The sequence below is a fragment of the Ranitomeya variabilis genome, chromosome 3 (genome assembly GCF_051348905.1).
Source record: "Ranitomeya variabilis isolate aRanVar5 chromosome 3, aRanVar5.hap1, whole genome shotgun sequence".
NCBI lineage: Eukaryota > Metazoa > Chordata > Amphibia > Anura > Dendrobatidae > Ranitomeya > Ranitomeya variabilis.
Window position 1 is genome coordinate 628,601,843 of NC_135234.1, and position 22,469 is coordinate 628,624,311.

At 46.3% G+C, this 22,469-nt stretch overlaps 1 protein-coding gene across 1 annotated transcript in view; it reads right to left on the bottom strand.

Moving 5' to 3' along the window:
- The window catches only part of LMBR1L (limb development membrane protein 1 like), a 76,946-nt gene that overhangs the window by 20,966 nt on the left and 33,511 nt on the right, over nucleotides 1-22,469 (bottom strand). The gene's annotated exons all lie outside the window — the stretch shown is intronic.

Below are 22,469 nucleotides of genomic sequence, written 5' to 3' on the forward strand. Positions count from 1 at the left end.
TGCAAATTAGTTTTTTCTATTTTTCATACAAGAAAAATCATAGATGAAATGGATGGTAAAAACGGGTATGCTGAGCAAAGAAAGAAAATCAGATCTGATTGAGGCTTAGAGATACTTTTAAAGTAAGACCTTAGATTCCATGTTTTTCTCTTTAGCAGCACATACTGCACCTAATTATTAGGGCATCTTTTCCCATGGGAGATTACAGTATTCCGTGACTGCTCCATACACTTGAATGGGTCTTGCAGAAATTCAAGGACATAATGCAGAAACAACTGCAGTCACATATATGGAACAAAATTACTGCAACAAACCTGTTGTGTGTGAACAGACCCTTCTGAACATCATATACAGAAATGCCACTGTATACAGGTCTGCACCATGAACACGGCTCTTCATGTCTATAAAAATACGGCGTTCATTCTCTACCAGTAAAGCAGGGATGGTGGATTAGAGGATGAGCGTCTGACTCAGCGCTAATCCTTCGTTCAGCCTCTGACAATACAGGGTGCAGCCATTTTTAGATCACCATGGTCGTTTACCATAATTACTATTAAAGCCTCCACACCATTGTACAGACGATTAATATGGATAACACTGGAGTAAATCACAAACATTGGATACGCACCCAATAGGTGCCTTTCCTCCTCGCTAGCTCAGATTAGCTTTGTAATAGGCGTATTCCTAGATTTGTGATAATCACTAGAGCACAAAACAAACAACTACAGTCGACCAATACAATGTCTGACGTAAAGGCCGGGATAAAGGACGTGAGTAAAGGCGACGAGCACAGGCATGAGCATTCAGACAACTGGGAAACCAAATAGGTTATTAATTTCATGGATAAACATCAAAATTGTGCTTGAACTAAACATACGGCACAATAGTGCAGGCGTCATGCCCACGTCATATATCCAGCATCGCCACTGTGGGATGTAGTGTATTATCTATGTGCAATCCTGTGGGAAGCGTTTCATTTATGCTTGTGAAAATATCACTGTAGAGTTATTACTTCGTTGATTTGCCAGCCTTGTGGCCATTCCGAGAGGAATATTTGGCATCTCATGGAAAGACATCCTGGATATTACAGAGTATGGCTCATGGTATGCGACAAAGGAGCACGTGTCACGGAGGAGAGTGATGGTGTGTGACCAATGTAGGTGCCAAACATAACAGGAAATGGCGGCACGCTGCAGGTTCACGCTGGGTGTCATCTGTGGCCCCGGGGACATCAGGAATCAGGATATTTTCAGTGTGACGTAGGCAGTGCAAGTTCAAGTTAAACTAGTAAAAGCAGTTCTGGCAATGTGTAATAACCCAACAAAATATTCAGAGAGAGCACACTCCTACACTTCTAACAAAGACCTGTTAAAACCTAAAAAGCGAAAATGTTACCAGTTAGTCATGACTATACGCAATGTTTCTGAATACAGTGTTTGGATTCCTATTTACTGGCCAATAGGGAGGGACCAACGCTGCTCTTCTGCAGCGGGATTAAAGGGGCTCGGTCAGCACTAAATGACTGTTCAAACCAAGCTCAGGCACTTAATGCATCCTTGGCTTGGCTGAGCAATTCAGTACCCCTTCACACCTACTTTGTTTGTACCCATCTCTTCCCCCTATTTCTTGATTGACAGCTAAAACCTTAAAAGGAGCCAGAGGAGGGAAAAAAAGATAGAAAAAAAAGTAGGCAAATAGGTGCACTGAACGGCTCGGCCTCATCAAGGGGGCACTGAGCACCTGTGCATTATTTAACAAGTCCACCACTTCACCTTCCAGATATCCGGTTCTACAAACTTCAGGGACAATCTTCAGTATACTGTGCGGCTATGTGGTTAGCCTTGCATTAAAGACGTTCTGATTTGTCATTCATTAGCAGCATTCCTTTGACTCCAAAAATAATTGTTTGAATTAAAAAAAAAACCTTAAATACATTTCTTATATCCATCGGTTGTTCTTCAGTAGATATTACCTTTATTGGTGGCGTTTTACTTATGGCAATACTTCCATAAGGCACGGCTGTCACTAGAGTAGTCATTAAACTATGGCGGCTCCTTTACCAAAATTTCAGTGACAGCAATTTTCAGGAAAACAGTGTTTAAATGTTGTGTTCAGCGACAATTTGGGGGACTTCCAGAGAATATGGCATTAGGAACATGATTCTTTTATTATTATTATTATTTATTGTTATAGCGCCATTTATTCCATAGCGCTTTACATGTGAGGAGGGGTATACATAATAAAAACAAGTACAATAATCTTAAAAAATACAAGTCATAACTGGTACAGGAGGAGAGAGGACCCTGCCCGCGAGGGCTCACAATCTACAAGGGATGGGTGAGAATACAGTAGGCGAGGATAGAGCTGGTCATGCAGCGGTTTGGTCGATCGGTGGTTACTGCAGGTTGTAGGCTTGTCGGAAGAGGTGGGTCTTCAGGCTCTTTTTGAAGGTTTCGATGGTAGGCGAGAGTCTGATGTGTTGTGGTAGAGGGTTCCAGAGTAGGGGTGATGCGCGAGAGAAATCTTGTATACGATTGTGGGAAGAGGAGATAAGAGGGGAGTAGAGAAGGAGATCTTGTGAGGATCGGAGGTTGCATGTAGGTAAGTACTGGAAGACGAGGTCACAGATGTATGGAGGAGACAGGTTGTGGATGGCTTTGTACGTCATGGTTAGGGTTTTGTACTGGAGTCTCTGGGTAATGGGGAGCCAGTGAAGGGATTGACAGAGGGGAGAGGCCGGGGAATAGCGGGGGGACAGGTGGATTAGTCGGGCAGCGGAGCTTAGAATAGATTGGAGGGGTGCGAGAGTGTTAGAGGGGAGGCCACAGAGCAGGAGGTTGCAGTAGTCAAGGCAAGAGATGATGAGGGCATGGACTAGGGTTTTTGCAGATTCTTGGTTGAGGAATGTACGGATTCGTGAAATATTTTTGAGTTGAAGTCGTCAGGAAGTGGAAAGGGCTTGGATATGTGGTTTGAAGATCAGTGTCAAGGATTACCCCGAGGCAGCGAGCTTGTGGGGAGCTTGTGGGACTGGGGAGAGTGGGCAGCCATTTACTGTAATGGATAGGTTTGTTGGGGGGGTCGCGTGGGATGGGGGAAAGATGATGAATTCTGTTTTGTCCATGTTAAGTTTCAGAAATCTAGCGGAGAAGAAGGATGAAATAGCGGACAGACATTGAGGGATTCTGGTTAGTAGAGAGGTGATATCTGGTCCAGAGATGTAGATCTGTGTGTCATCAGCATAGAGGTGATACTGAAAGCCATGAGATTCTATGAGCTGTCCCAGGCCAAAGGTGTAAATGGAGAAGAGCAGGGGCCCTAGGACTGAACCTTGTGGGACTCCGACAGATAGGGGGCGAGGTGAGGAGGTGGTGTGTGAGTGGGAGATGCTGAATGTCCAGTTTGTTAGGTATGATGAGATCCAGGATAGGGCCACGTCTGTGATGCCAAGGGATGAGAGGGTCTGTAATAATAGGGAATGGTCCACTGTGTCAAAGGCAGCCAACAGGTCAAGGAGGAGGAGGAGGAGGACAGAGTAGTGTCGCTTGCTCTTGGCGGTTAAGAGGTCATTGGTGACCTTAGTTAGGGCAGTTTCAGTGGAATGGTGTGACCGGAAGCCAGATTGTAAGCGGTCAAAGAGGGAGCAAGAAGAGAGATGGGAGGATAGTTCAAGGTAGACGTGTTGTTCCAGTAGTTTGGAGGCATAGGGGAGAAGTGATATAGGGCGATAGCTAGATACAGAGGATGGGTCAAGAGAAGGCTTTTTGAGGATAGGTGTGATGGAGGCATGTTTAAAGCTTGAGGGGAGAACACCAGTTGTTAGTGATAGGTTGAAGAAATGGGTTAGGGTTGGGATGAAGACTGTGGTGAGGTTTGGGATGAAGTGGGATGGGAACGGGTCAAGTGCACAGGTGGTGAGATGCGATCTTGAGAGTAGAGTGGAGGGTTGATCTTCTGTAATGGTGGAGAAGTTGGTTTTGGAGGTGGAGGGCTGGGAAGTCGGGAGGAAGGGCTCTGGGGGTTGTTGACCAAAACTGTCTCTGAGGTTATCAATCTTCTGCTTGAAAAATGAGGCAAAGTCTTCAGCTGAGATAAGTGGGGAGGGAGGAGGTGCTGGGGGACGGAGGAGAGAATTGAAGGTGTTGAATAACTGTTTAGGGTTGTGAGACAGGGAGGATATGAGATGAGAAGTAAGTTTGTTTAGCTGTGGCGAGTGTGGTCTTGAAAGTGGTGAGGGACTGTTTGAATGCAATGAAGTGCTCATTGGAGTGGGATCTTTTCCATCTGCGCTCAGCAGCCCTGGAAGCTCGCCTCAGTTCTTTGGTCAGGCTGGTGTGCCAGGGCTGTCTGTTGATTTTGCGAGCTTTGGTATGTGTAAGTGCAGCAGCAGATTCCAAAGCTACAGCTATTGTGGTGTTATATAGAGCGGCAGCATCATCCGTATTGTGTAAGGAACTTATATCTGTGAGAGGGAGGAGGGATTCAGAGAATGAATGTAGGTCAAGATGTTTAAGATTTCTGCGAGGGTGTGAAAGTTTGTGGGGTGGGGATTGTAGACATGGAGTGGAGAGGGAAGAGAATGTGAGAAGGTTGTAGTCAGAGAGAGGAAGAGGTGAGTTAGAGAGGTTAGATAGGGAGCAGAGGCAGGTGAAGATGAGGTCCAGTGTGTGACCATCTTTGTGGGTGACTGTAGAAGACCATTGAGTGAGGCCGAAGGAGGAAGTGAGAGATAGAAGTTTGGTGGCAGCTGAGAGGGAAGTGTCAATGGGGATGTTGAAGTCACCCATGATGATAGTGGGGATGTCCGCGGAAAGGAAATGAAGTAGCCAGGTGGAGAAGTGGTCAAAGAAGGTGGTGGCTGGCCCTGGGGGGCAGTAACTGACAGCCAGTTGGAGGTTGGAGGGGGAGTAGATGCGCACAGAGTGCACCTCAAAGGAAGGGAGGGTAACAGTGGGTGGCAGTGGGATTGGGGTGAAGGAGCAGTTATCTGACAGGAGAAAACCAACTCCTCCGCCATGTTTGCTGCTGGGTCAATGCAACTTCATGTTAACATTGACATAAGGTCACAGTCACATGAGTTGGATGAGCCACAGATATTGGTATGGATTCTGCACAAAAATCCACATCAAATACAACAATAATCCGCAGCTTAAGCATGCAATTAGGGTTTCCGCAACCTCATCCACATACAGTGGAAAATTTGTTGCCAACACAAACACCACTTCAGGTCACCACACATCTGCAGATCAACAATAATACACGGCAGCTTGTGGGTGAAAGTGGTCAGGTACATAAGATGTCATTAGGCAAAAATAGCCAATAATCAGTGGAAAAAAATAATTGGTTTGGAATTTTTTAAAACGCAATCAGACAAAAAAGAACAAGTGGAGGACATGAATGAGACCTGTGACAGAGTGTTAGCTAACTGTTAAGTTACCGTAGCTATTCACACAACCAGTCAGTATTTGAGACTTTAAATGCCCCAATGTGCAACATAACTATTTATTTTTTTTTAATTACTCATTTGGCACTCTGAGCTCTCTCCTTACGCCATACTGTGACTTTATGTCACATAAGTGCTGCTGATGCGTGGCAACCTCCACAGCTCAGTCACAGGTGACCCAGTGACCTAATAGTTATCCTTTATTTGACAGATAGGGAATAACTTATATACTCAGCATAACCTCATTAAAATGAGCAGGACTATAGCTGCACTCATAATATGCTCATTTTAATATCAGGTTGGAAAAGTTTCAAAAAAGTATTATAAGCAGGCCTGTCAAGGAATTTAATTGCAAGTACTCTAGTCTTATCAGGTCCAAGATCTATTTATGAAACTATGCAGTTTATATTGTGAAATCTAGGGACAGATCTGCTTTAAAGGGGTGGCCACTTACCTCACAGACAGTCGCAGCTCCTCCACTGAGCCCTGTGTGTGTCCCCCTAGTGTTCACGTGACATTATGTCACAATGCCACCAATTGCTGACTGCCACAGAGCACAGTGTGGAGAGGAGCGGTGCTCACACGGGAGATTTTTAAAAATAATTAGTGTATGTACCACATCAGGGACACTCAAAAGCGGTTTTGGACAACCCAATAGTAGACAATTCCTTTAACATTAGCTTGGCAACGAGACATAAATTTACCTGGCCTTTCCCTTTGTATTTTAAGGTTATGTGAACACATTGCGGATTTGGCTGCGGATCCGCAACAGTTTTCCATGTGTTGTACAGTACCATGTAAACCTATGGAAAACCAAATCCGCAGTGCCCATGCTGTGGAAAATTCCACGCGGAAACGCTGCGGTTTATTTTCTGCAGCATGTCAATTCTTTGTGCGGATTCCGCAGCATTTTACACCTATTCCATAACAGGAATCCGCAGGTGTAAAACCGCAGGCAAAATCAGCACAAAAACTGCACCAAATCCGCAGTAAATTGGTGGGGAATCCGCAGGTAAAACGCAGGGCAGAATCCGCAACGTGTGCACATAGCCTAAGGGTCTTCTATGGAAGACTTGTGTTGTAGTTACAGGAGACAGACATGTTAATTGCTAGCATTATAAGAGAAACGGAGGACTCCGGGTATATTTACTGTGTATTGCCCAACTTAAATGGAATGTGGCAAACAGGTAACAAAAATGTAACACTAGTCTTACCTGTATGCATCGTATTAGCGGTCTTGTTGTTGATCAGCGCTGCTTTATTTTAATGGAGAAACGATCCAGAGACGGGTTTGAATGAATGATCGTTCATACAATTGTTTGATCCCAATCCTTCCATACAATTTACATTTTTAGCAGCAGGACAACCTGAATACATGAGGGGATGTGCTGCTGGTGAACAATGTCACAGAGGAGACCAAGAGCCGGCAAGTGTTTGCCATTTGATTGCTGGGCATGTATACTCTACGAAGTGATCATTGCATCTGGTAGATTGTGAGCCCTCGCGGGCAGGGCCCTCTCTCTTCCTGTACCAGTCGTGACTTACGGTATATTGTTTAATATTATTGTTCTTGTTTTTATTACGTGAACCCCTTTTCACATGTAAAGCTCCATGGAATAAATGGTGTTATAATAATAAATAATAATCATCATGTAGAAGGTAAAGTCTCTCATTACATTGAGTAACCAACAAATCAACACAACACGACTGACATATGGCAGTCAATAGCCCCATATGGCCGCCTTATGGCTTGTACACAACAGATGTCTGACTTAATGGCGTCACAGAGATATTTTTTTTGGAGTCCTCAGCTCTGCCAAGTGTTCAATAAGACAATTTTGTAAGCGTCCTCCACAGAGCCACACCAGCCTCCTCCGTGCAGCTATTACTGCAGAGCGGGTGACAGGGCAGCCATCGCATTTCATCACAGTCTTGTACATACTAAGGAAATGTAGCAACACAATTATGCCACTTTTTTGGTGTAATCTGATAGTAATATACATAAAAAATATGCATATATTAGAATATATACATATATATAATATAAAATATATTATGGGGATCCATCACTGTCAATCACCTAAGAGGTTCAAGTAAGAGGATGCCAGAACTATGTGAACCTATAACCTATCCGGCCCATTAACTTTGCCATTTCTCTACTCCCAGACCTTTGTTCCTTGCAGGGTGAAGTGAAGAAGATTGCAGGAACAGATCACATTTCAAAGGCATCATAAAAAGCCAAGAGCCAGTGAAAAGGATTCATGCAGAGGAGGATCAGGACAATGACAACTCAAGAAAGGATCACGGATCACAATGAAAGGGAACAAAGAAGAGGTGCCCTTTATATAAGCTACTAACAAATCCAGAAATAAATAGTTGTCTAGTGGCTGGTGATGGGAAGGCCAGAGGAATTATAGAAAGCACACAAAAAAAGCCAGAATTTCATAAGGGTATGTGCACACGCTGCGGATTTTGCTGCGGATCCGCAGCGGTTTCCCATGCATTTACAGTACCATGTAAACCTATGGGAAATGCAATCCGCAGTGCACATGCTGTGGAAAAAAACGCACGGAAACGCAGCGGTTTATTTTCCGCAGCATGTCAATTCTTTGTGCGGAATCCGCAGCGGTTTTACACCTGCTCCAATAGAAAACTGCAGGTGAAAACACACAGCGGAAATCGCAGTAGAAACCGCGATAAATCCGCAGGAAAAACTGCAGCGGTTTTGCACTGCGGATTTATCAAAACCGCTGCCGAAAATTCCGCAATGGAATCCGCAGCGTGTGCACATGGCCTAAGGGCGCATGTATAATACAGCCTTGCTGTGGGCAATATCGAAGCGTGATGTTTTAACACATGCCGTACCATGACGTATTTCTACCTTTCAGCATTGTTTCTAGAGAGAACAGGGTCTCGCATGTTGTTAGTGTTGACCTCTAAGGTGTGTTCACCCGTGACAAAAAAGAAACCTGGAGTTTGTTACAGATCCATAAAAGTAAAGTACGTAAAGTAACGTATGTGCCTTTCACCTTATGTACTGCCACAGTAAAATTCTGCAGATTTTATGAGGACCTGCCACCAGCCAGTTTCTGCTCTTTCATTACGATGCTCCACCCGGCATGCAGCTTTTTAAATCCGCCATATGGTTTTAAAGGTATGGGCTTTTTTCCCCCTTTTTTAAATTACTGCTGCTTTTGAATGTCTTTACTAAGGGGCCATTGCTCATAGTGTAATAATGCAGAGCTGCCAAAAGAGACGTCCCCAGAGAACCCTGTAAGCAGCACCCCACTGGTAAAGATCTCAAAAATTACCGCTAAATAAAGAGACCCAGATTTCTGGCAGCGCACTGCAGATTCTAAAATAACAAAAAAATTGAACACTTGGAAACAGCTTGAATAAAATAAGAGCAAAAACGGCCCACTTTTGTCCTGGCGACAGGTCCTCTGTGAGGAGCCACAATGCAGGTCAGTTTCTGTAAGTGAGATCTTTTTAAAATCTTGTTCCCTGTTGGTACTGTAGCCCCCTGCAGCTGCTATGCCCTAAATGTTGGAAGAAAATCTTCAAAATATGAGCAAACCTTAGGGTGAGGTCTTAGGACTGGCTGAAGTCCTGACACCGTGTGGAGTACACCTCAGCAACATGAAGGTTTGTAACAGATCAGCAGCATTTTTGATTTATTGATGAACTGCGTCTGCAAAGTCTTTGGGTAAGTTCACACTGGGCGTTTTTGCTGCTTTTTTATGCCACTTTTCAGCTGCTTTACACAGTACTAGCAAAGCCTATGAGATTTCAGAAATCTCATGCGCACACATTGGTCTTTTGTTTGATCAGTATTTTGTGCTTTGTTGTGTTTTTTGGACATGGAGCATGTCACTTTCAGCGTTTTTGCTGCGTTTCTTCACCCATTGACTTGAATGGGTGTTGAAAAAAACGTAGCAAAAACACCGGATTACGTACCGGTAATGCTCTTTTATAGAGCCACGACAGCACCCACTGAGAGAGGGGTTCCGCCCCTAGGAACAGGAAACCCTATGGAGAGATAAAAGGGGCGGTCCCCCTCGCTCCCACAGTTTGGGTTACAGAGATTGCGAGGAACCGCCCACCAGTATTAGTAGGCAATTATTATCATTTTATCTTAAACTACTAATATTTACAAGAACCAATCACCCTTATCCGTGCTCATATGCAAACTAATATATAAGGGAGGGAAGTGAAGGGGTGCTATCGTGGCTCTATAAAAGAGCATTACCGGTACGTAATCCGGTGTTTTCTCTTCGCCACGACAGCACCCACTGAGAGACTTTCAGAGATAGTCATTTGGGGGGGATTATTGTGTTAAGAACTGATCTACCGAAACACAGGTCAGTGGAGGCAGATAAATCTAGTCTATAGTGACTATAGAAGGTAGTAGGAGACGACCAGGTTGCGGCCTTACATATGAGTTCTATCGGAACCTCTGCTCACTCTGCCCAGGATGATGCTATCGCCCGAGTGGAATGTGCCTTTACAGTCTCAGGTGGATCTTCCCCTTTAGACGAATAGGCCAGGTATATCGCCTCCCGAATCCATCGGGATAATGTGCCTTTAGTAACACCAGCTCCTTTCCTTTGACCCTGGAAGGAAACAAAGAGAGCCCTGCTCTTCCTCCAGGGACTAGTCCTGTCTAGATAGGTTATCACAGCCCTTCTCACATCTAAAGTATGGTACTTTTCTTCTTCTTGATTTGTAGGGTTATTATAGAAGGTAGGAAGAAGAATTTCTTGAGATCTATGGAATTTAGTACACATTTTAGGCAAGTAGGAAGGGTCTGTTTTTAGGACAATCCTATCTGGCAATATTGACATGAATGGAGGATCTACTGATAGCGCCTGTATGTCACTTACCCTTCTTGCCGATACTAAGGCGACAAGAAGAGCAGTCTTGAGGGAGACATGTTTAATGTGAGCAGAATGTAGAGGCTCAAACAGGTGGTCTGTCAAGGCTTCAAGGACCAGATTAACATCCCAAGGAGGTGAGTGGGGAATTTGGACCGGTTCTTCTCTCTGGCAGGCTGAAATGAATCTGGATATCCACCTATCTCCCGCAACGTTGTGACTATACAAGGCCCCTAGTGCAGAAACTTGCACTTTTAAGGTATTAACCGAAAGGCCTAAGTCCCGTCCTTTCTGGAGAAATTCGAGAATGATAGAGACTGGAATTTCCTTTGACAGGGCTGAGGGATAGAGGCTTAAAAATTTTTTCCATACTTTTACATAGATCGATGTAGTGGATCTTTTCCTACTCAGCAGTAGGGTATCAATTACTCTATCAGAGAAGCCCCTTAGTTTTAATAGCTGCCTCTCAAATCCCAGGCTGTCAACCGCAGACCCTTCACATGAGGGTGGTTGAAGGGCCCCTGGAAAAGCAGATCTTGATTCTCTGGGAGAATCCATGGATCCGAGATGGACATGGCTCTGAGCAGAGAAAACCATGGTCTCTTTGGCCAGAACGGGGCAATTAAGATCACATTCGCTCTGTCCTCTCTTATCTTCCTGATTACTGTTGGAAGAAGAATCATCGGGGGAAAGGCATATGCTTTCTGAAATGTCCACGGAATCTGGAGGGCGTCGAGAACATCGGGGTTGTCGGCTCGGAACATTGAGGCGAATGTTTTTACTTGCCTGTTGTCTCTTGTAGCGAAGAGATCTATGTCAGGTACACCCCATTTTATAGTTATCATTTTGAATATCCGATGATTTAACACCCACTCCCCCTGATGGAGGGTATGACGACTGAGAAAGTCTGCTTTTGAGTTGTCTATCCCTCGGACATGTAGCGCTGATAAGGACAGAAGATGATTTTCGGCTATAGTCAAGATGTCTTCGGTTAAAGACATGAGAGTGCCTGATCTCGTTCCTCCTTGATGATTGACGTAAGCCACTGATGTCATATTGTCTGAGAGTACCCTGGTATGTGTTCCGTGTAGCTGTGGGAGGAATTTACATAGGGCATGATAGATGGCTTTTAGTTCTTTTTTATTAGACGAGTCGTCTAACTCCGTAACCGACAACCGCCCCTGGACAACCTGGTCCCTCAAATGTGCCCCCCAACCATGAGGGCTGGCATCCGTAAATATTATGTTTGAGGGTTTAACCTCCCAGGGAACCCCGATAACTAGATGGTCTGGTTGTAGCCACCAGGTTAGAGATTGGATTACGTCACTAGAAAGGGAAATTTAATCGCCCTTGTAATTTTATCTCCTCATGTAAAATTGCATACTGTAAGCACCTCGAGTGGAACTGGGCCCATGGAACCGCTGGGATACATGACGTGAAGGAGCCAAGTAAGGACATACCTTCCCGAAGGGAAATTATAGGTTTATCTAGTATAGATTGAACTTTATTCCTCACCGTTATCTGTTTAGATTCTGGGAGAAAACATTTTTGACTTATAGAATCTAATATAATCCCCAAAAATACTTGCCGAGTCGTTGGGATCAGCCTAGATTTTTCCCAATTTATTATCCATCCTAAGTTCTGCAAGGATGAAATCATGTGACTTAACCTTTGCTGACATTGTGAGGGGGATTTTCCTACCACTAAAAGGTCGTCTAGGTATGGGATTATGAGGGTGTCTTTTAATCTTAGATATGACATGACCTCTGACATTAGTTTAGTGAATACCCTTGGAGCAATTGATAGTCCAAAGGGCATTGCCGTGTACTGAAAGTGCCGTATATATCCTTTTATCACAACCGCCACGCGGAGATATTGTTGATGTTTTTTAAAGATTGGGAGATGGTAATACGCATCTTTCAAGTCCAGAACCGTCATAAAGCAATGGGGAAACAGGAGTTTTATGGTGGATCGGATAGACTCCATTTTAAAGGTTTGATTTTCTAAGAAGGTGTTTAATTTCTTAAGGTTTATAATGGTTCTGAATGATCCATCCGGTTTTGGTATTAGAAATAAAGGGGAGTAAAACCCTTTGCCCTCCTGAAGAAGTGGAACTTCCACCAAAACCCCCTTGGACAGAAGACTCATTACTTCCTGCTCCAATGCCTCCTGTTGTGATTGAGATTTTAATGAAGTCAATAGAAATGAGTCCGGAGGGACTCGGGAAAATCTTAATTTTAAGCCGGAGGTGACAAGATCATTTGCCCAACTATTTGATGTTATCAGCCGCCATTTATCTGAGAAGGAGGATAATCTACCTCCCACAGGTAGATCCGCTCTAACGGGGTTTGTCCTCAGGTTTGAAAGGGCGCTTCCCAAAGAATGCACCCCTTTGTTTGGTGGCTCTAGAGGCCCAGCGGTCTTGGTTTTTAAAATCTTTCCTTCTATTAAACACGGGCTTCCGGAATGCTCTCCTATAGGATGGAAGGTAATTAACGTTAGGGAAGCCCTTCTTCCTCTCTCCCGCTTTAGTTAAGATCTCGTCTAGTTTAGTACCAAACAGGTACTCACCCTGACATGGGAGGCCACACAATTTAGATTTTGTTTGGGGATCACCCTTCCATCCTTTAAGCCACAGGGCTCTGCGTGCTGCATTCGTGAGTCCTGCTGACTTAGCCGCCAAGCGTATAGAGTCAGCAGATGAGTCCGCCAGGAAGGCTGTAGCCCCTCTGATCAGGGGTATAGAGGACATTAATTTGTCTCTAGAGAGACCGCTTTTTAGTCCCTCCTCCAAATCATTTAGCCAGACTAGCATGGACCTAGCGGTGCATGTAGCCGATATTGCCGGCCTAAAGGCTCCCGTACATGACTCCCAGGCTCTTTTTAAAAGAGTCGGTTTTACGGTCCAGTGGGTCCTGCAATGAGCCCGAATCCTCCACGGGCAGTGAGGATTTTTTGGATGTGGATGCCACTGCTGCATCCACCTTCGGGGCTTTTGACCATAATGAGAACTCTTCATCATTGAAGGGATAACGTCTTTTTGAGGTTGGTGGTAAACCCCTTTGCCCCTGGCTTTCCCACTCTTTCTTGATTAGATCTTTTACCGCTGCTATTACAGGAAAGGAGGGCCTTCTCTTTTCCGACAGACCAGCAAACATTATATCCTGCTGCGTTTTAACAACCTTAGAATCTTCAATGCCCATGGTGTTGCAGACTGACTTTACCAGGTTATCAATGCTATCTGTGGGAAAGCACGTATCTTGATCCTCATCTGAGGAAACGTATTCACGGGAAATGTCAGAGTCTGCATTTTCTCTATCAGACGACTGGTCAGATATAGGGGAAACGTACCCCTTTTTCCCTTTAGTACGCGGCTCTTTGTCAGAACTATGTAAGGCTCGTAATTCTTCTCTAATCATGCCCCTAATGTCCTCTGATCTAACCGAGGCTTCTTCCCGTAAGGTAGAGTCAATACACGGTTTACAAAGCCTCTTTTTATGACTATCCGGAAGGGGCTGGAGACATAACGCACACTGTCTGTGTTTCGTTTTTTCAGTCCTTTTGGCCTAGGGTGTGAGGGAGAGGGAACAGTAATCAGCCTAAATAGGGTAGATATACACTCACCCAGTGAAGCTGTCTGTGAAGGTACCGGCTGATGATGAGGAGACTGAGACACAGGTTGAGGAATAGCACGATCCGACTTGCTCTTCCTAGAAGATCCGCTCTGCTTAGAGCGGCTGGTGCTGGCATGGCTGCGTGGAGTGGATGCGGTGGCTTCTAAGGAAGACATCACAGCGTCCTGCGCAGAATCCATAGTGGACGCCAGAGCGACATCGCCGGCGTCCTTTCATATGGGGGCCGCCATCTTCTTCCGGTTGTACCCGGAAGCGCTAGTCACTTCCGGGTCGCGGCCATATTGTATGCGCCTGCGCTGCCGCCGGTGTCAGCGCAGGCGCTGTCCTCCTCCTCCATCACCCCGGAAGTTTACCTGTACTTCCGGGGGAATACACTGGGGCTCCATGCTGTGTATGCGTCCGCCGAGGACGGCGCGACGCTGACCGCACTACAGCGCTGCTCCCGCAGACGAATCCGGCTGGTATCCCGTGAGCCAGCAACCACCCGTCCTGGCCTCACGGCGTCTGCCAGCAGAGGGGGGAAACTGAGCCAGGACCCCCGACGCTGCTTCCAGCCCTGGAGCCCTTGCCGTCCTCTAAGGTAAACCGCGCAAGCGGCATCCAGGCTGGGTATCCTCTTCTCTCCATGGATTCCCGTAGGAACAGGAAACCAAACTGTGGGAGCGAGGGGGACCGCCCCTTTTATCTCTCCATAGGGTTTCCTGTTCCTAGGGGCGGATCCCCTCTCTCAGTGGGTGCTGTCGTGGCGAAGAGAAAATACAGGTATCATTATTTGCTGCGTTTTTGCTGCTGAAAATCCAAGGACATTAGCCTGGACAAAGAGAAAAAAAAAAACACACCAAACACGCTACAAAAAACGCACCAAAATCGCACCTAAACCTGCATTTTTGACGCAGCTTCTATCCTGCCAAGAAGATCAGGTTTTGCTGCAGAAAAAGAAAGCAGCCAAAACGTCCTGTGTGAACTTACCCTTGGGCTTATGTTCACACACAGCATTTTTACAGCTTTTGTTTCGCTTTTTTATTCAGCTTTCTACAGTACCAGAAAAAGCTAAGAGACTTCAGAAATCTCATGTACTCGCAGAATGTGAGAACTGCAGCGATATTTAAATCTGCAGCAAGTCAATTCTTTCAGCATTTTTGCACCCATAGAAAGCAATGAGAAAGTGCAAAAACGCTGCAAAAAAATGAAACTTTTTTTTGCTGCAGTTTTGGTGACTAAAGGTACTGTTACACTAAACGACTTACCAACGATCACGACCAGCGATGCGATCGTTGGTAAGTCGTTGTGTGGTCGCTGGGGAGCTGTCACACAGACAGCTCTCTCCAGCGACCAACGATCAGGGGAACGACTTCGGCATAGTTGAAACTGTCTTCAACGATGCCGAAGTCCCCCTGCAGCACCCGGGTAAACATCGGGTTACTAAGCGCCGGGCCGCGCTTAGTAACCAGATATTTACCCTGGTTACAAGTGAACACATCGCTGGATCGGTGTCACACACACCGATCCAGCGATGACAGTGGGTGATCAGCGACGAAATAAAGTTCTGGACTTCTAGCTCCGACCAACGATATCACAGCGGGATCCAGATCGCTGCTGCGTGTCAAACACATCGAGATCGCTATCCAGGACGCTGCAACGTCACGGATCGTCGTCGTTCTCGCTGCAAAGTCGCTTAGTGTGAAGGTACCTTAAAGCTAACTTTATTAAACCTATAGTGTAGAGAGATGACATGTAATCTAAAACAAAAAGACAGCTAAAAACTAAAAAAAAAAAGCAGAAGAACCTGTCGAGAGCGTTTGCGCTACATAAAAAAAACACCACAAAAATGGTAGAGATATAGTCAATAACTCCGGTTTCATTTATTTCTCTACAACATCAACATGTCAAATAGCAAGTCAAGCAGTACGGTACCCCCAGAGGACCATATATTATTGGGCAACCTGTGCAGCTGCCCAGTTCTAAGAAAGTGAAGGGGCCCAATTACCGTACACCTCCAGAGCAGGTACCTTGATGCGTTGTTATTCTGCAGAGGGCCCACGCAATGTTTTTGCACAGGTCTCTCTACATGCAGCAAAGCATAGCTACTGTGTGTTAGAGGAGCAAAAACTGGATATTTATAGTTGTCATGTTAGGAGGTACATTCAGGGTTAATGTAACATCAGCTGGCTAAGGAGTGAAAAGAGAAGCCAAGCACAGCACAGCAGCCAGATGAAAGTCTAATCTAATCACCTAGCAAGTAAGGGTTGTGCCTGGGTCCTAGGACAGCGTGGCAGAGCAAAGGCCAGTCACACAGGAAAAGATCTCCAAATCTACTTGCTAAAACCACAGTCCATGATTGCATTGCAATACATAGTAATCTTTTGGATTTAACCCCTTAATGACCGCCAATACGTCTTTTAACTGACCAGAGATATAGGAGAATAGCCTCCCCATACAGGTGACAATCCAGCAGCTGTCGGCTGTACACTGTAGCTGACAATTTGCTGCATCAGCCACGATCGATGTTTGCACCGTCCAAATCTGTTTAACCCCTTGGATGCTGCTGTCAATAGTGACTACATCATATAAATGGTTAACAGAGTGTGGCTTCTTCCTCTTTATCCCAATTGGTGCCCTCAGATTATGATTGTGTGGTCCTGATGTTTGCCATGGCAATTCATAACCAAATAGCGGCCTTAGAGTCTGACGGCTGTTGTAACCTGTTCAGAAGTAAAGGCATTAAGGTGGTAAAAATACACATTTTCATTTCTGTCATGCCACTTTGTATTAATTCCTGAAAAGCACCTGAAGTGTTAATAAACTACCAGACAGCAGTTTTCAGTATGTCAGGGGGTGCCGTTTTTAAAATGTTATCACACATGGGGGTTTCCCAATATATGGGAACCCTAAAGTCACTTCAAATCTGGATAGGTCCCTAAAAAATAAATTTTGTACATTTCCTTGAAAAAATGAAAAAATTCCTGCTACAAAATGTTATTTATTAAAGTTTGTCTATGGTATGACTATCTGGATTAAAGGGATAATCATTAAAAGTTTGAAAATTGCTAATTTTGTAACATTTTTCTCAAATTTCTGATTTTTTTTTTTTTTATAAATAAAACACAAAACATATCGACCTAAATTTACCATTATCATAAAGTAAAATGTGTCACGAAAAAAGGGTCTCAAAATCAATGGGATTTGTTGAAGCGTTCCAGCGTTATTACCACATAAAGTGACACTGGTCACATTTCAAAAAATTGGCTCCGTCACTGAGGGGTTAAATTTGCTGTATTTTTGAGCGGAGTCAAATAAAAAAAAAATAAAAAAAGATTTACGGTAAGTGAGCAGTGTACCTCCTCTTCCCAATCCTTACAGAAACATTAAAAACCAAACAGCTATTAAACCTAAAGAACAGAATAATTAGGACAAACAGAACTTGTGTTTACGCCTATTGTGCACCATGGACAATACATACACACTGAGCAGGACACTACAAGCTGATCGTAAGATTATCGGTCATAATGACAATCCAACCACAGACATTGGAAAACTGCAGAGGACAAGACTGACGTCATTCCCAAAATAGAAGCGTAGTTGATTTGATGATAATTTAGTAAATGCTGTAGCTCCTCTCCGACCACTGGACACTCAGCGATACAGAGAACATGGCCCTGGAGCCCAGTAAGGGAGCGCAGCACAGCCTGCATCGATAGGAGTGAAGGCGCCATCGGACTTCTGGAGAAAGCACAGAACTGCGCTCAGCTATTTCTGGCAGTCAGACAGAATAAAGTGAAGGTACGCGCTAGTCAAGATGGCGCTCTACAGAGCCAGGACCTTTTGGATAGGGGATACCTTTTTATTCCAAAAACAATCCTACAAAAATGTTAAATCTTCCAGGAATCCAAAATGTCAGTCTTTATAAGCATAGTTAAAGATTTCTTATTTTTCATTAAAGCAGTTGTAAAGTCATATGCTATGTTAATATACGATGACCTGACAATCCCTTTATGAGATATCCAATTTGCCACCATGTGCCAGCAGTGATAATTCATAAATGTCTCTGGCATCACATGATGGGACAGAGTGACTTCTGTGTGTTGCCAGGCCAGAATAAGCCCTCCATAGCCAAACTGGTTCTTGGTGACGCAGAATGAATAGTAACGTTTTACTGTACAGCTGATGCACTAAGATAATTGATCGCAAGATTTCAACGTCTCGACTGCTCAGCAGTTGCAGCAGCTAATGTTCACTTCTGATGTATGGAGCTTTCATGTCATTAAATATCAATGACATACACGTGATTGATGAACTGTAATATCCTGTATTCCTAGAGGAGTTATGACTAATTAAAAATGGGTTACCAGGTATATGTGGGGTTTTTAATCTATAGGGTTGCAGCTGTTGAAAATAAAAGGCAGCATTCCTTGCCTTCCCCCATTTTCCCTAGGGTAGCCAACCATCCAGAAATAACCACTAATGATTTTAATGTCTTATTAAGGTTTTCCATTGTGTCCATTAAAAATATTGTCTGTCTGTGATACTTTGATAAACTGCCCCCAAAAAATAAAAATGTCAAGTCGGCAACCCTGCTTTCCCTGACAGGCTGCAATGGTGACATCGCCACTAGTGAGCTGCAGCTAATCACGGAGTGCAGAATCTCGTGCTATCTATTTGGTGTACCCACAGAGCATAATAAAAGAGGATCCTTTTCTTACAAATGTCAGGTAGAAGTGACGCAATGCATCCATCTGATCAACCACCATTTATATCAAACCTGTCAGGTGCCCCGTGCCCCCAGAACAAACAGCAGTTGGGTCTATATAGCCAAATCCCCTGCCCACCAGTCCCTTTATTACTTTACCCATATAAATAGATCTTTAGAGAAAGTATTTCTAAAATCCGTTCATGATATGTAAGCGACGGCTTTGACTAGTTTGGGGGAGTTCGTGTCCTCAGACTAGTCGGCCCATGATAACATGTGGGCATGATAACATTTTACTAACGTCATCGCTAGCGCCATACTTACATAGAGCATGCACGTGACCTCTTCCCCTGTCATTATTGATCCTCTGAAGACGGAGGGACGCGTGATGGCTTCATAGAGGCGCATAGCATATGATCAGAAGAGAGACGTCCGATCATGCACAGTGTGCCTCTCTGAAGCCAGCATACCTACACCGAGCTTCAGAGGACAAATGATGAGAGGGGAAGAAGCCACACGCATACGCGATGCAAGTATAGTGATAGCGATGATGCCAGCGTTTGTAAGTTATGTTATCATGCTAACTGAGGCGTGATAACATGCTTAGTGGGCCGAACAGCCTGGAGAAACCATTGCCTCCTCGACTAGACAAAGCTCTCATTTACATATCATAAACCAACTTTAAAAATGCTTTTTCTAAAAATCTATTGTATTTGTGTGTGTAATGTAACAGAGGGAATGTTACGCAGGGTGTTATATATATGCAGACAACTGCTGGTGGTTCAGGGGGCACAGGGGACCTGACAGGTTCCCTTTAAATCCTCATGGATTCTCATATTTATGACATCCTATAGCTGCAGGTGAGAATAGGACAATGTGAAGGAGGACAGCCACTTCACTCCGTGCAGCCATTTATGAGATACGTTGTGCTCAAAAGTTTACATTCCCTTGGCAGAATTTTTGCTTTCTTGGCCTTTTTTCAGAGAATATGAATGATAACACCAAAACTTTTTATCCATTCATGGTTAGTGGTTGGATGAAGCCATTTATTGTCAAACTATTGTGTTTTTCTCTTCTAGCAGTGGCCGGGCGGTCATGCATGCCCATTACTTAAGAGAAATGAATATTCACCTCTCTCCACTCGCATTGTCTTAAGTAGCGTTGACACGTGACCGCACAGCGGCTGCGACTGACACTGTGCGCGCTACTTAAAAGCAATGGATACTCACTGACCTCCACGCACATAGTCCTGGCATAGAGAGCAGTTAGTATTCCACAGCTCTGCTCTGACATCACTGCCATGCGTTGCTTACAAGCATAAATCAGCTGCATCAGAACAAGACGCAGAAGCTGCGAGGGAGCGCAGGAAGTGTAAGTAAGATGTTTTGGGTTTTTTTGCAATTATTTTTGATGGGAGCCGTGCATACCAGGATGGGGATGGGGATGAGGAGGCCGTGCATACCAGGATGGGGATGGGGATGAGGAGGCCGTGCATACCAGGATGGGGATGGGGATGAGGAGGCCGTGCATACCAGGATGGGGATGGGGATGAGGAGGCCGTGCATACCAGGATGGGGATGGGGATGAGGAGGCCGTGCATACCAGGATGGGGATGGGGATGAGGAGGCCGTGCATACCAGGATGGGGATGGGGATGAGGAGGCCGTGCATACCAGGATGGGGATGAGGAGGCCGTGCATACCAGGATGGGGATGAGGAGGCCGTGCATACCAGGATGGGGATGAGGAGGCCGTGCATACCAGGATGGGGATGAGGAGGCCGTGCATACCAGGAAGGGGATGAGGAGGCCGTGCATACCAGGATGGGGATGAGGAGGCCGTGCATACCAGGATGGGGATGAGGAGGCCGTGCATACCAGGATGGGGATGGGGATGAGGAGGCCGTGCATACCAGGATGGGGATGGGGATGAGGAGGCCGTGCATACCAGGATGGGGATGGGGATGAGGAGGCCGTGCATACCAGGATGGGGATGAGGAGGCCGTGCATACCAGGATGGGGATGGGGATGAGGAGGCCGTGCATACCAGGATGGGGATGGGGATGAGGAGGCCGTGCATACCAGGATGGGGATGGGGATGAGGAGGCCGTGCATACCAGGATGGGGATGAGGAGGCCGTGCATACCAGGATGGGGATGAGGAGGCCGTGCATACCAGGATGGGGATGAGGAGGCCGTGCATACCAGGATGGGGATGAGGAGGCCGTGCATACCAGGATGGGGATGAGGAGGCCGTGCATACCAGGATGGGGATGAGGAGGCCGTGCATACCAGGATGGGGATGGGGATGAGGAGGCCGTGCATACCAGGATGGGGATGGGGATGAGGAGGCCGTGCATACCAGGATGGGGATGAGGAGGCCGTGCATACCAGGATGGGGATGAGGAGGCCGTGCATACCAGGATGGGGATGAGGATGAGGAGGCCGTGCATACCAGGATGGGGATGGGGATGAGGAGGCCGTGCATACCAGGATGGGGATGGGGATGAGGAGGCCGTGCATACCAGGATGGGGATGGGGATGAGGAGGCCGTGCATACCAGGATGGGGATGGGGATGAGGAGGCCGTGCATACCAGGATGGGGATGGGGATGAGGAGGCCGTGCATACCAGGATGGGGATGAGGAGGCCGTGCATACCAGGATGGGGATGAGGAGGCCGTGCATACCAGGATGGGGATGAGGAGGCCGTGCATACCAGGATGGGGATGGGGAGGCCGTGCATACCAGGATGGGGATGGGGATGAGGAGGCCGTGCATACCAGGATGGGGATGGGGATGGGGATGAGGAGGCCGTGCATACCAGGATGGGGATGGGGATGAGGAGGCCGTGCATACCAGGATGGGGATGGGGATGAGGAGGCCGTGCATACCAGGATGGGGATGGGGATGAGGAGGCCGTGCATACCAGGATGGGGATGGGGATGAGGAGGCCGTGCATACCAAGATGGGGATGGGGATGAGGAGGCCGTGCATACCAGGATGGGGATGGGGATGAGGAGGCCGTGCATACCAGGATGGGGATGGGGATGAGGAGGCCGTGCATACCAGGATGGGGATGGGGATGAGGAGGCCGTGCATACCAGGATGGGGATGAGGAGGCCGTGCATACCAGGATGGGGATGAGGAGGCCGTGCATACCAGGATGGGGATGAGGGGGCCGTGCATACCAGGATGGGGATGAGGGGGCCGTGCATACCAGGATGGGGATGAGGGGGCCGTGCATACCAGGATGGGGATGAGGGGGCCGTGCATACCAGGATGGGGATGAGGGGGCCGTGCATACCAGGATGGGGATGAGGGGGCCGTGCATACCAGGATGGGGATGAGGGGGCCGTGCATACCAGGATGGGGATGAGGGGGCCGTGCATACCAGGATGGGGATGAGGGGGCCGTGCATACCAGGATGGGGATGAGGGGGCCGTGCATACCAGGATGGGGATGAGGGGGCCGTGCATACCAGGATGGGGATGAGGAGGCCGTGCACACCAGGATGGGGATGAGGAGGCCGTGCACACCAGGATGGGGATGAGGAGGCCGTGCATACCAGGATGGGGATGAGGGGGCCATGTATACCAGGATAGAGATGAGGGGGTCATGCATACTAGGATGGGGATGAGGAGGCCGTGCATACCAGGAAAGGGATTAGGGGACAATGCATACCCGACTTATACTCGAGTCAATACGTTTTCCCAGTTTTTCCTGGCTAAATTAGGCACCTCGGCTTATACTCGGGTTGGCTTATACTCGAGTATATAGAGTACTTGATTTTATATAAGTGAATGAAAATATATTTTTGATATATATCTATCTGT